The 14,280-nt window shown below is 35.7% G+C and overlaps 1 long non-coding RNA gene across 1 annotated transcript in view; it reads left to right on the top strand.

Moving 5' to 3' along the window:
- The window catches only part of LOC137201813 (uncharacterized), a 79,863-nt gene extending 68,258 nt beyond the window's left edge, over nucleotides 1-11,605 (top strand). The window contains exon 4 of the long non-coding RNA XR_010932383.1: nucleotides 11,227-11,605. This is a non-coding gene — a long non-coding RNA (uncharacterized lncRNA). The remainder of the gene's footprint in view (nucleotides 1-11,226) is intronic.
- Nucleotides 11,606-14,280: the final 2,675 nt, after the last annotated feature.

Raw genomic sequence — 14,280 nt, 5'->3', positions numbered from 1 at the left:
ATTTGTTAATTTAATAGGTGTTTTGCCATTCATTTCTTTGATTACTAAAGTGGATCAATTTCTAAATTTTTTGATAGTTGTAATTCTTTGTTGTGAACAATCTCATTGTGTCTCTCAGAGTCTAGTCACTTTTCTCATTACATTACAAAAATATTTCTGTAAATTAATGCATAAAAGCACATTTGCTATGAATTCTTTTCCAATTCTATCCTTTTATTTTGTGATGTAAACATTAAAAATTTTTGCATCCGACATCTGTCCATCTCTTCTCTTATGATTTCTTCCTTTTCTTCTAGAATAGAAAATTCTCCCTATCCTTCAGAGGTCTGATGTATATCACATACAGTTTTCGTTTTTTAAATATGGTTTTAAATTTTATCTGTAACTTTCACATTTAATAAATACTGAGTGGACTTCCCTGGCAGTCCAGTAGTTAAGACTCTGAGCTTCCAATGCAGGGGCTGCGGGTTCAATCCCCGGTAGGGGAACTAAGATCCCACATGTCATGAAACACAGCTAAATAAATAAATAAGTAAATAAATAAATGAATAAATAAATATTGAGTGTCACCTATGTGCTCGGTAGAGTGTTGTATTTATTTTGGTTCAAGGTATGATATGAAAGTCTATTTTTCCAAATCATTATCAGACTCTAAATCTCTTATTGAGTAAATGTGTGCATGCATGTATGTGGGTATAAATTGTTAACCATTTCTCTACATTACTAAGTGACTCTTCTGTTTAGTTTCCCCATATGCCTAGCTGGTGCCAGTATGAAACCATTTTTGTACTGTTCCTCTGTAATATGCATTGCTATCTGATAAGATTGCTCCTCCTTCTTCAAATATTTAAAAAATTATATTTAGACATTTTTTTTTCTGGTGACATTTACAGCAATTTTTCCAAGTGAAAAAACAGGTTGGGGTTTCGATTAGACTTATATGAAATATAAATTGATTTGGGAAAATTGTACTTTTAAAATGTTGTCTCCCATCTCAGATCATGATGTTCTTTTTCATTTATTCAAGTCTTTATTTATGTCTTTCAGTAAAATATTGCTGAGTTATTTTCTCATTAAAGCTATTTCTTATAATTGCATATTTCCATGGACATTGTGAAAGGAGATTTTTTTCATTATATCTTCAGCCACACTATGAGAATTGGGGGGTATGTATGTGCGTGTATGTGTGTGTGTGTGTGTGTGTGTGTGTGTGTGTGCTTTATTTTCTACCAGACTACCTATCAAACTTTTATTAATTAAAATAGTTTCTTAGCTTATTCTCTTGAGTTATCTAACTATGAAATTATACTGCCAGAAATTTTTTATCACTTATTTTTCAATATTTCTAACCCTTACTGCTATCTCATTTTTGCTTTCAGTGAATAGAATTTCTAGAATATTAATAATAGTGAAACTGAACAAATTTATTTTATCATGAATATGGCTTTTAGATAGAAACAGATGGCCTTTATTGTGGTAAAGCAGTTTTCCTCTACTCCTGTATTTTAGTACTTTATAAAAGGACGTAATCTTTTTTGAGCATTTTTGTTCTTTAATCCACTTATGCTAAATACTATGTATCCTTAGATCATATTTTTCTTCTTTAATCTACTTCTGTCAAATATTATATTAATAGATGTCCTTATCTATTTATAGCACTTTTGCTTGAAAAGAGAAAACAAAACTTGGAGATACTGCATGTTGGTAAAAGAGTTTTGTCTCATACCAAGTAACCATAGAAGTGTCACTGATGTTTGGGTGTGTGTTCCTAGGTCCAGCTTCTCATCAGGGCTTCCATATTGAAAATAAATTTGTGGTTTTCAACTCTAACTAGAGTAAGGAACTCCTTTTGCGGAAACTATGGACCAGGGGTCCACCTCAGAGTCAGCAAGCCTTGCCTTGTGATATTGGTTCCAGTTCATTTTGGACCTTTGAGGGCAGCCAGTATTACTCTTCTTTCTTCCTCCACTCCTGGAAATTAGCTTGGAGAACAGAAAGAATTGGGGGAGTTTCTTGGCTTTGCTGTAAATTGTTACCCAGGTGATCTAATCCAACTGGCATGATTTTCCAGACTGAGCTCCATGTCATTTTGTAGAATGGAATTATTAACACACAACTAAAGGGTTTGGGTGTTTTCCTTTTCTCTTTCTCCCTGGTGTGTAACTCTCCATATTCTCTTTTGTCTATTTCAGTATTGTTGGACAATTGTCTGCTAAGATGGCAGGATTGGTGGCCACAAGACCACATAACATTCCAAGAGCTGAAAGCTACAGGATTTCACAAATCTCCATTGCCACCCCTGATACAGTTCAGTGGTGCTCTTTCAACCGTGGCTGGATTTCAGAATCCCCGGGGATCCTCTCAAACCAGGCTAATGCCTCGTCCCACCGTGCACCCATTAAACCAGTGTGGTGTCTACCACTCCATCCAGAGATGGCCACATGTAGTGAGGTCTCAACCAGGGCCTCCAATGCTTGCTTGGTGGCTCCACAGGAGCTGTCTTTCCAGGGAAGCCAGTCATCTCCCTGCTAGTTCTTTCTCTTCCCTTCTCAGGATAACTGTAACTTCTTCAGGTCCTACCTTTCAGTCGTGTAAGTGTTAGTTGACTTGTTTGATTCGTTGCCTTGGGGGCAGAGGGTTGAGTTAGCCATTCTCCTCAATTCATGGCACACTGTTATTGTGGTTAATGTTCACCCCTCCTCCCTCCTTACCCTTTTCTCCACATTTCCTTAGTTTTTACCTAATGTCCCCTTTCTGTTCCAGGATCCCATCTAGGATATCAGGTTATATTTATTCATCATGTTTCCTTTGGATCCTCTTGGCTGTGGTTGTTTCTCAGACCTTCCTTGTTTTTGAAGATTTTGACAGTGTTGAAGATGACTGGTCAGGTGTATTTTGTAGACTGTCTTCAGTTGGGATTGGTCTGATATTCTTCTCATGATTAGACCTTGGTTATGAGTTTTAGGGAGGAAGACCACAGAGGTAGAGTCATTTTCATCACATGATGTCAAGGGTGAATACTATCAACATGACTTGTCACTGTTGATGCTGATTTGGATCACCTGGCTGAGGTCATGTTTGTCAGATTTCCCCCCGTGAAGTTATTTTTTTCCTCTTTTCCACACTGTTGTCTGTGGCAGAATGTCACTGAATAGAAAGTTGTACTCCACCTTCTTGAGGGTGGACCATATGTATAAACTATTTGAAATTCTTTTCGGGGGAGATTATCTCTTCTCCCTAACCTTAGTTATGTATTTAATCATTTATTTATGTCAGTATAAACTCATGAATGTTTATTTTATACTTTGGGTTATAATCCAATACTACTTAATTTCTTTTGTTGCTCAAATGAAGTTTCAACTCTGGTCTCTGATAATGCTCCCTTGGCTTCTGTGTCCTTTTGACATACTATGTCTCTCTCTCTCTCTCTCTTTTCTTTTTAAAACCATATTCTTCCTTTCTGTCACTGTAAGATACTCCAGATTTTTCTTGAGAGTTTCTTGCCCCACTCTTAGAATCAGCCATTTCTCCAAGGATCCTTGTTTTTTTTTTTTTTTTTACTGAAAATATCATTAAAAACCAAGATCTTGGCACTAGCTGTGCTTGCTGTTACTGGGATACTATTCCTTCAGGCTCCCTCAGCTGTCAGAACAAGGAAATATATGTGTGTATATACACATAGCTATATGTAACCGTCTGTGTCTCTATTAAGCTAAATATGGGTTTATACTAATATCTCCAACTATAATCTGTTATCACATGGATCATTCACACCTCCTTCTCTTGCTTATCTGTCACCTTTTACTCAACAGTGAGAAACTTGCCCCTCCATCCGCTCATTTAACTGCCCTAATCCAATATACATGTATAACAGTATCAGAATTATTAACACCTACCCCCATAGAAAATAACTCTATCAACTAGAATACATGCTTGTGTATAGTTTCTGTTGCCTTTACTCTTACAGATTTTACTGAATTCCAAAGTTACTTAGATCACGACCTTTTTCTCCCACCCCTTTCAGTGAACTTGTTTCATACGTTTATAATGCAGTTAGATTCATTTGTCCCAATCTGCATTCCATTCTGGGATCCCCTGGCCTCCCAAATGATTTTTCAACTTTATGTATACTAAGATTCACTGTGCTGTAAAGTTCTATGAGTTTTTGACAAATGTATAGTGTCTCTCTCAGAGACAACCACACTTGGAATATTGTTTTACAATAAAAATTTAATATATGTTCATCTTCACTTAAAAGTTTGTTATTCTGGATTCATATATGATTTCCCTTATAAATAATAATAATGTACTTTTTAAATTTAACAAGCCCATATATAGGTCTTACCATGTCCCAGGCACTATTTTAAGTGCTTTATAAGTATTCATTTATTTAATCCTCTTAACTTTCCTATGAGATAGGTGTTATTATTATCCTTATATTACAGATAAGGAAACTGAGGCAAAGAAAGGTTAAATAACTTGTCAAGATCACACAGCTGGAATGTGTTTATCATCCAAGGCAAACACAGCAAACATGGCCTTTTGATTAGATGTTCATGTCACATTGGTGATTGGCTGAATCTGAATGGATCTCAGAGGCTTCCTGCATGTAAAACTCATAGCAAAGTTGTGCTTTGTGGTAGAGGGCTACAGGTATACAGCAAGCAGGAGTCAAGAAAAACGCTTTGAACAGCTTCCTTCAGCAGTTGTAAAATTGATGAAATAGAATAATTTATGGTTGCTTTACTGAATAATTTACCAATCAAATCATTCAGCAAAGCAGTAAGATGTGAAATGGGAAAACAAGGGAGACATGAATTTGGACCAGGGAAGGATCGATAAGACCCAGCAAGGCTGAACATTGCCTAACAGGGTCAGGCATGTTGAAGGAAGGCAGGTCTCTCTGGCCTTACTTCTGATTTCAGGAGGCAAAATACGGTAGCCTGGCCAGCTTGCTGCTTCCCACACTGAGTGCTGCTGGAGAGCCTGCATCCGCTTTCAGTGGACTCTTGAGCGTGTCTTTTTCTTGCTTGTCTATTCTTTCTGCATGAATGACTAACATCATCGACTAGGGCGTGGAGCAGACCTTGGTATCAGGATTCCTATCTCAGATTCCACTAGATCCTTGTTGAAAATTTCAATGATGTTTGCAAAATTGGATCATAAAAATGATCACTTGAGAAATGCTTTGCAATTGATAAAGTAATTTGCATGTTGTCTCATTTAGTTTAATCCGTACAACTACTGTTAAGGTCAATGTCACGATCTGTACCTCATAGGTGAGGACCAGTACACAAGGAGGGTAAACTCTCCTGCTCAGTCTCCACAGTTCAGACTTCTGATTCTAAATCCCCCTTTCTTTCCACTGTTCTCCAGTTGCCTTTGTCTCATATGACACAGAGAAAGAAAACTCAGATCCAACGTCAAAGAGCTGGCTCTCTGTGATAACTACTCCATTAATTTTAGTCATTTCTGCATTCTTTATCCCATCTATTATCCCACATAGACATTTGTGTAATATCACTTGGGAATCAAAGACATTTTCCTTCAGTATAACTTCAAGATTAAACGGCCGTTTTGAATGCTCTTTTTTCTAATCTTGTTTAGTGCCTGTACCACAAGCACTTTTGCTGCTCTCCAGACTTTTTCAGTAACTTATCATAATTAACTGAGAAGAAACCAGAGTGACCGGGCAAAGAGAAATGATGCCAGCTTTAGTATCAACTCAGACAAATAAATAGAATGAACAGAATTTTCTGGAATGGTCTTGCAGATAGTATCATAGTTTTGTTTAGAGAATCTCTAGAGAATTGTACTAAGGAAATAGTCCAGCCTACTTTTCCATTTCTCACAGTTGAGATTCCAGATGATTTCTATACAATAACTGTAATTACATTTACAAGTCAAAAGTGCTTGAGTCAGGATCTGAGAGTTGGTTAGACATCCCCAAACTTCCTTGGAATCATTATGGCATGTGCTGAGAGCTAGAATTTCTAGTGTCTTTTTACCTAAATAAATGGGCTATGAGTAAATACATCAGTTTTCTTTGCCAATTTTAGCAGCTGAATAGCGTTCACCTCCAGTTGCTCTGTGTGTTGTAGCAATATCTGAACATCATAAAATTCCCTATCAGTGTGCTATGGTTAGTTCACTTATATCGCAAAGACCATCTATCTGGATTTTAAACAAATTGGTTTGAGACCAATAGCTTTGAGATATTAAAACTGAGAAGCTAAAGAATAATCTAATGGGAGACATCAGAAAGAGAGATTTGGTTCTAAGATAACTGGGCCCACTGCGCAAATTATGGGCCATGATTTGCTCATAGTTTCAACTAATGAGATTAGTGTTGAAGAGGAGAACTCTGATTTCTGTTACTTATGTACAGAATTCTGCTAACCAAAGTTCCAGCAATTGTCAGAGGTCAGACCCATCATGAGCCATTTTTTCTTTTGGGATTTTCATGGATAACTGGCCATTATTATCAACCCACTGCCTTTAACTTTTGCTCCAAAGATGAGAGCATAGCAAAGAAAAAGTTGTTCATAATTGTTTCCATTGCTTACTTGAAACACCATAGATGAGGCAGCAGTTCTGTGTGTTTTACATCCTTTCCCATCACTGCCGGGCAGTTAATATCTGTCTATTAAAATTCCTAGAAATTAAAAAGTTTGGAAGGGAAGTGGGAAGATTGCTTGTTTTCTTTTAGGATAAGAGATTCTTAGGAAGTTATTCTCTCAATCTCTCAGATTGTCAAAATCCCTAATTTCTGTAAAGCACTGTTTTATTGTAAACTACATTGTGAGAAATTAAACTCAGAAGAATGAATTATTACAACAACATGAAAATAGCTTCCTCCCAATACCTTCTTTTTGTTGCTATTAATTAACTTTTAGTAAGATTTTTAATTCAAATTTTAGAAGGAATGTCTGAGTACATTTTTCTGAAATATTGAGTACTATAAGAACTCGAAAAGGTAAAAGACCTCTTTTTCTCTCAGTCTAGGCTAGCTTATGTCATAGTAAAATCCGTCTTTTTAATTTTCTATTTTTAAAATTAATTATTTTTTTTATGTGGGATCTTATTTCCCTGACCAGGGATTGAACTTGGGACCAGAGGAAGCACTGAGTCCTAACCACTGGACCACCAGGGAATTCCCAGCCCAAGTCTTACTGGTATATAAATCAAAGGTGCATTTCTCCCTTATGTTACATATCCACTGTGGGCTGGCTGAGGGTTCTGCTCTATTCTTGCTCAGGCATCAGGAGTATCAGAGCTGCTGCTGACAGTCATGATATCAGAAGGAAAGAGGGCATGGGTTTTAAAGCTTTTACCTGAAAAGAACACAAGTTGAAACGTACTTTGGACATTTCACTGTCCAGAGCAAGTCACATGATCGTACCTAACTTCAAGCTAGGGGTGGGGATGGGGGGTGAGGCGGGATGGTATAATGCACTGATACCCTACACAGTATTTGCTAGATAGCACTAATGACTTTTTTATGTTTGTTTGTTTTCTTGCGGTAAGCGGGCCCCTCACCGCTGCGGCCCCATCCCGTTGCGGAGCACAGGTCCCGGATGCACAAGCTCAGCGGCCACGGCCCACGGGCCACGGGCCCAGCCGCTCCGCGGCACGTGGGACCCTCCTGGACCGGGGCACTAACCCGTGTCCCCTGCAATGGCAGGCAGACTCCCAACCACTGCGCAACCAGGGAAGCCCACTAATGACTATTGTATTGACTTTAATACTTGTAACGGCAGCTCTCCTTTCTCTATTTATAGGTTTGTTTGCTCTTGAACCCATACAACATTGTTTCAATTACTAGGACTTTTTGGCACTGTCTGCCCCCTGATGAAGCAAGACCCTTTTCATCATTTTAAAATGTTGGGGAGATACTTGAATATGATACAAATTAGAATAATTTTCTTAGATTACATAAAAATAATCTTTTGAGAATCATGATTGAGATTGCTTTAAATTTATAGATTAATTTAAGGAGAATTGATATTTTTCTAAAATTGGATCTTCAAAAACAGGAGGTCTCTGCACTTTTTTCGTTCTTATTTAGGTACAAAAGTGAATTTGTAGTATCTATGACTATAAATTTCCCTGTAATTTAGCTTGGTGAGCATTTGTACTAGCATTGTATTCTAAATATTTCTTAATTTCCTTTTTCAACAGGAGTTATTTTGTTACTAAGTTACTGAACATAGAGGATCTTTTTAGTTCTCATTTTGTTATTTTAACAATTTTTATTGAATAAGATCAGAGAACAGCATATATGATATCTATTCTTTTGAATTATCTGAGGCTTCTGTTTCTGACTTATTACATGTTCTATTTCTGCTACTGATCTATATATGCTCAAGAAGACATGCGCTGTCTGTTTCTTTACTTTTATTAATAGTATTTTTCAGCTCTTTGAAGTTTCTTATTTTTCTTCTACTTGTTTGAAGATGGGTGAGTTAAAATCTCTACCTACATCTGATAATTTATTTACCCCTCTACTTTTGTAATTTATTGATTTTTATATTTTGAGACTATTTTGTTAGTAACATATCTGAAAAAGTAGATTTTAAAGCAAACATGATCTTCTGGCTCTATTTTTTCCTTAATAATATTACATATTTATTGATCACTTGTATTTGTCTTAAAATCTAGGGTTTTTTTTTTTTTTTTCTTTTTGCTTCTTAAGATATTAGGAAAGGGACTCCAGGTCCTTTTTGCTTTAGATTTGCCCAATATACTTTTTGATAGCCCTTTTTTTTTGAATCTGTGTGTTTTCTGTTTGGAGTGTGTCTCCTCTAGATGGTAATTTTTCAACCTTGTTTTTGTTATCTAATTCAAGAGTGTCTGTAACTGGTGAGTTTAACCTATTTACATTTATTGTAAATTGTATTGTATCAGGATTTATTTCTGTCATTTTATCTTATACCCTCCATTTATTGTACACTCTTCCTTCTTTCTCTGTCTCTCCATATACATATATGTTTCTATTGAATAGATTTTATTGTCTTTTACTGGTTTAAAAATTGTATATATTTGTGAAAATCTATAAAGGAAATCTGATTTAAAATGGAGTTGGGAGTCATGAAGGGAGAGCTCTCACATATGTACCACTCATCTCAACTTACACAGGCAGTAGGAAGAAAGGAGATTTCAGCATTCCTTAGTAACAGGAAACTGCCCATCACCTTCAACCAATGTGAAACCATCAAAACCCTGAACTCTCATCCTCCAGTGAACTTTTGTTCAAAATAAGTCCCCCCAATTTCCTCCCAGAAACTAATAAAAGCTAATCTTTCCTTTGTTTCCTCAGACTTGCCATGGTTTGCCATAGTTTGCTTGTCTCAAATTGCAATTCATCTACAATTCCTGAATAAACTCACCTTTGCTTAATAAATAATTGCTGTTCATTTTGTTTAAGGTTGACACATTTTTGTTCTTATGATGGTTGTCTCTAAGACCAATCTAAGACTAATATCATGTATTTTTAGCCCAGAATTTTTCTAAAATTAGGGATTTTATGGGTCTATGGAATGTACTGAGGGCCTTCTAATCTTTTTTAAAATATAATCTGTTAGCTTATATAATATTGGAAGTATCCCTTCTTTGCAGGTTTTATAAAATTTTTATTAAAACTCTGATCTTAGTGTTATTTTTCAGGAGAATTTCAATTACAATTTTACTTTAAAAATATGATTGTTGGGAATTCCCTGGCAGTCCAGTGGTTAGGACTCTGCACTTTCACTGCCAAGGGCCCAGGTTCAACCCATGGTTGGCGAATTAAGATCCTGCAAGCCGCATGGCCAAACAAACAAACAAACAAAGACACAAATAAAAATATGATTGTAAGTCTACTCATGTTTTCTAGCATCCTGAATCAGTACGATATAATATATATACCCTAGGAAATAGATGATTTTATTTAGATTTTAAATTTATTGTTAGAATGTTGGAAAAAGGACCTGGAGTAAGGACCTGGAGTCCCATTCCTAATATCTGAAGAAACAAAAAAAAAAAACCCTACTCTTTTCACATAATTAAAAAGGTCTTCAGATTTTTTTGTATGTACAGTATTTTTCTCACATTCAGTGTTATTACTTGGATCATTTTTACTAAACACATAATGCCAAAGATTTATTCATATTTTTGGAGGGAAGTTCTTTTCAAAGAATTAGCTCTTGGTTTTATTAACCCAGTATTTGCTTGTTTCCTATATCAAGTTAAATTTTTAATAATTATTAATTTATTTCTTTTACTTTCTTTGGGTTCATTTTACTGTTTATTTTTTAGCTACTGCTGTTTAATATGTAATTCTTATTTTAGTCTTTCTTGTTTTATAAGCACATTACTCATTACTTTGAATAACATTTTGGTCACATGAGACAAGTTGATAAATGCAATGTTTTCCCTGTCATTCATTTTTAAATGGGTTATTTTAGTCCTGTCATCCTCTTTTACCAAAGAGCATATTGAAAGTTGCTTTCATTTACTTGTTTCTAATTTCTAAATGACTTGATAAATTTTTGGTTATCCCATTGTATTATTAATTTGGATCCAGTAAATGCAGCTTTTTGGCCCTTTTGAGATTCTTCTTTGTGCCCTAATAGTCAGGATTCTGGAATGTTCATATTATTATAAAACAAGCGTGTTTTGTTTATTAGGTACAGAGATTTATAAACAATTCTGTCTCATGCACACACATGTGCACAGATGCACACACACCTATACACACACTTTTAGATTAAGCTTCTTTATTGAGTTATTAAACTCTTCTATAATTCAACTAATTTTAATCTATTTTTACTGAGGGAAGAATTTTCAAATCCAGATCTGTCAATTTCTTTTTTTTTTCAAAAATTTTTGCATAAATATTTTGATTCTATGTTGTTAATTACATAATGTTCATGAATATTATAACATAACTTTGATTTCACTTTTTTATTATCACAAAATATATCTCTTTGTCCTAGTTTTTGCTGTGAACTTTGTATCATTTTTGTCCCATATGAAGTTTTGCCATGTCTATTTTCTTTCTTTCTTCAGTTTTACTTCGTTCATCCTTTCCCATCTTTATAAATTTTTAACCTTTGTGTGTCATTCTATTTTAGATATCATGCTCATTAATAACAAAATACTGGATTTTTTATTTATTCCTTTTAAAATCTTATTCTGGCACTATTTTTCCTCTCCTCTGGGTTGTGGTTCCTTCCATGGTTCAAGATGTTGCAGAGAGATGGAAGTTAACACCAAGATGTTGAACAAAGTGCTGCCCCGACTGGGATTCACTGACCAGTGGTGCTTCGAGGATGTGCTGGGGCTGGAGGAGGAAAAAAGTATCTTATTCTGATAGTCACCTTTTAATAAGGAAATTTAACCCATTTACATTTATTAACACTGGCTCATATTTTATGCATTTTTCTATATGATGTATTATTGTTTCCTTTCCCCCCTTTATTGGACTTTGTGTGTGTGTGTGTGTGTGTGTGTATGTGTATGCATGTATATGGTGGAATTGAATGAGTTTTCTTAGTCCAGCTTTTTCATCTGGTTTGGAATTATGGTTCAATACCTATTTTTGGTACTTGATATGTTTAAATGTTTAGTGCATGTTTTAAAACTCATATTTTCTATAATCATTTAAAGTTAGTCATTGTATTTTTCTCTGATCACTGAAAGAAATTTAGGATACCATCTCTCTTATTCTCCTTATCATGTCATAATTATTATATTTTCATTAATTTATAAAGATTATACATCAACTGTTGTTTAGGAATAACCATAATTTATTTTTTGGGTGACCCATCATATTCCATATCATGTAATTAATTTTTCTGCAGTGTAACCTTGAATGATTTACAGAATGTTTGGTTTAATAGGACATCTGTATTCTTGCATCACCAAAATATTTTTTCTTTTATATATATATATATATATATAATAGATAGAGAAAAAAATCTATCTATATATATAGATAATAGATTTTTTTTTGCCCTTGCACTAATATGTTAGTTTTACTGTGCATAGAATTCTAGGGTCCAACAGTTTAGCCTTGAAACTTCAAATATTGCTTCTGATTTTGTAATAATTATTTAGTGATGCTGATGAAAAGCCAAGTGTAGATTTTTTTTAAAAAGGGCCTCTGTCCATTTCTTTGAAAATTTTATGCTTTTGTAGCTATCCACAGAATTCCAAAATTTTACTAGGGTATGTTTTATATGAGTCATTTATGAATTTTGTTGTTCAGTGCACTTTTAACTATGAAGAACCATGACTTCACATCAAGGATGTTTTATTTTTCTTGTAGTAATTGATTAATTAATCTCTTTGTTTCATGTCTCTATGCTTTTGACCTCTTACTAAATGGAATTGTGCTTTCTAGATTAATCCTCCAATATTTAACATAGTGCCTTTAATGTATTAAGTATATTATAAAATCACTTAAATAAAAAATGCCTCCAGCAAAGAACAGAATGCCTAATTCTTGATGGGTTCATTTATTAAGAGTTCACAGCACACTACGTATACCTTGGAGACAGAGCTAAATTATGATATGATAGTTGGAAAAATATTTTATGTAAAAGTAATGGCTTCAGTTAAGGTGTGGAGCTAGACAGGCACAAGAGAGGTTCAAGCAGCAGAAATAGCTTTGCTGGAATAAAGGGTATGGGATGAGAAGTAGTAAGTATGAAGCTGGAAAAATGAGTGTCAGAATGTAGAGGGTTTTGAACAGTAAATAAAGAAATGTATGTGCTTCATACATTTCTTTATTTACTTCATACATTTACTGTTTTGAACAGTAAATAAAGAAATGTATGTGAGAAGCCACAGGAGGGACACCATTCATGTGACATTACAGGAAGTTTAATGTGACTGAGTCGTAGGGGTGACTGGATTTGGAAGAGAAATGTTAAAGGGAGATCAGATAGGAGGTTCTGAAGTTGTCCTGATGAGAAGTGATAGAGGTCAGAACCAGGGCAATGGCATTAATCATTAAAAGAGAGAATGACTATGAGAGATACGAAGGAAGAGGAAAAAAGAGTTAATGTCACCTGTGGCTGCGGGCAGGTTAACACAAGGAAAAGTCAGAGCTTCAGAGAATTAGAGGCAGTCAAAAAGAGGACTTCATTTTGGTAGAAAGATGATCCCAACTTTAGCTGTATTGAGGTTCTGGTTCTTGTAGACTGTCCACCAGGGGAAATCCAATAGGCAGACAGAAATAGGGTATTAGTTATCATGGGAGAGGAATAACCCTTGATAATGGTGTGAAGGATGCTGATGGCCTTATAAGGTATAGTTTTTCCTCAGGGGGCTTAAAATCTATTTGTGAGGTCAAGGTAACACTTTATAAGCAACAACAATAAAAAGAATGTAAGTTAGGGCTAAATTGCACATGGCACATTTTCTTTGTTGTAAGAATTTAGGGGAAAAGAGAAAGACTTCTAAGGGACATGGAGGACTTGAGCTGGCTTTGCATGGGTGGAAAGTGTTTAGTCAGGTGCAAGAGCAGGGAAGATTGACACATTCTAAAGAATTAATATATATCCATGTGATATGGTCACTATGAGTAAAAGTCTTGATAACTAATTAGTCCTGCTGAAGGACAGGCATGGGGTTCCCATGTACTTCTGGATTTCTGTACTCTGTGCCCCAGTTTGCTGTTGCATGTACTGTCATCCACACTAAATCTGAAGTAGGTCTGTGTCTCCTTAGGACTGTAGCTGGCACAGGTAGCTAATGTAATGACAGATGCAAGCTGTGGACCTGGAGGGATTTATGCCCTTGTAAACAAGATGGTGCTTCATCCATTGGAAGGCAATGCAAGGTAAGATTTCACAGTCTTTAGGAGATTTTGTTTCCCAGGAAAACTTAACATAAATTATGCAGCTGTACTCCCTCATGCCTCTGGCATCAACAGACCAAAGAATGGACTGTAACCTCGCCTAATTTTTCCCACAGTATTCTCTGCTCTCTAGGAAGATGGCAGTGTGTGTGTGTGTGTGTGTGTGTGTGTGTGTGTGTGTGTGTGTGAATGAGATGTGGCATTTACTAAGAGTTCTACAGAGCAACTTTGGGGGGCCGTTTTTTTCCGGGCATTCTCACGGATTCCGGTGTGAAATATTTGGCCTAATGTTCCCCAGCCCCAGCTTCCTCTGGCGATCCTGTAAGGGGATATTCTGGAACCACTTATTCTGCAGCTGGAGAATTGCCCGCCTCTGCCTGGACAGTTCCTGCTCCTCTTTCATGGCTCGGCTCAAGTGTCATGACTTCAAGGGA

This window comes from Pseudorca crassidens, chromosome 1, assembly GCF_039906515.1.
Source record: "Pseudorca crassidens isolate mPseCra1 chromosome 1, mPseCra1.hap1, whole genome shotgun sequence".
NCBI lineage: Eukaryota > Metazoa > Chordata > Mammalia > Artiodactyla > Delphinidae > Pseudorca > Pseudorca crassidens.
This window is presented reverse-complemented; position numbering and strand designations above follow the sequence as displayed.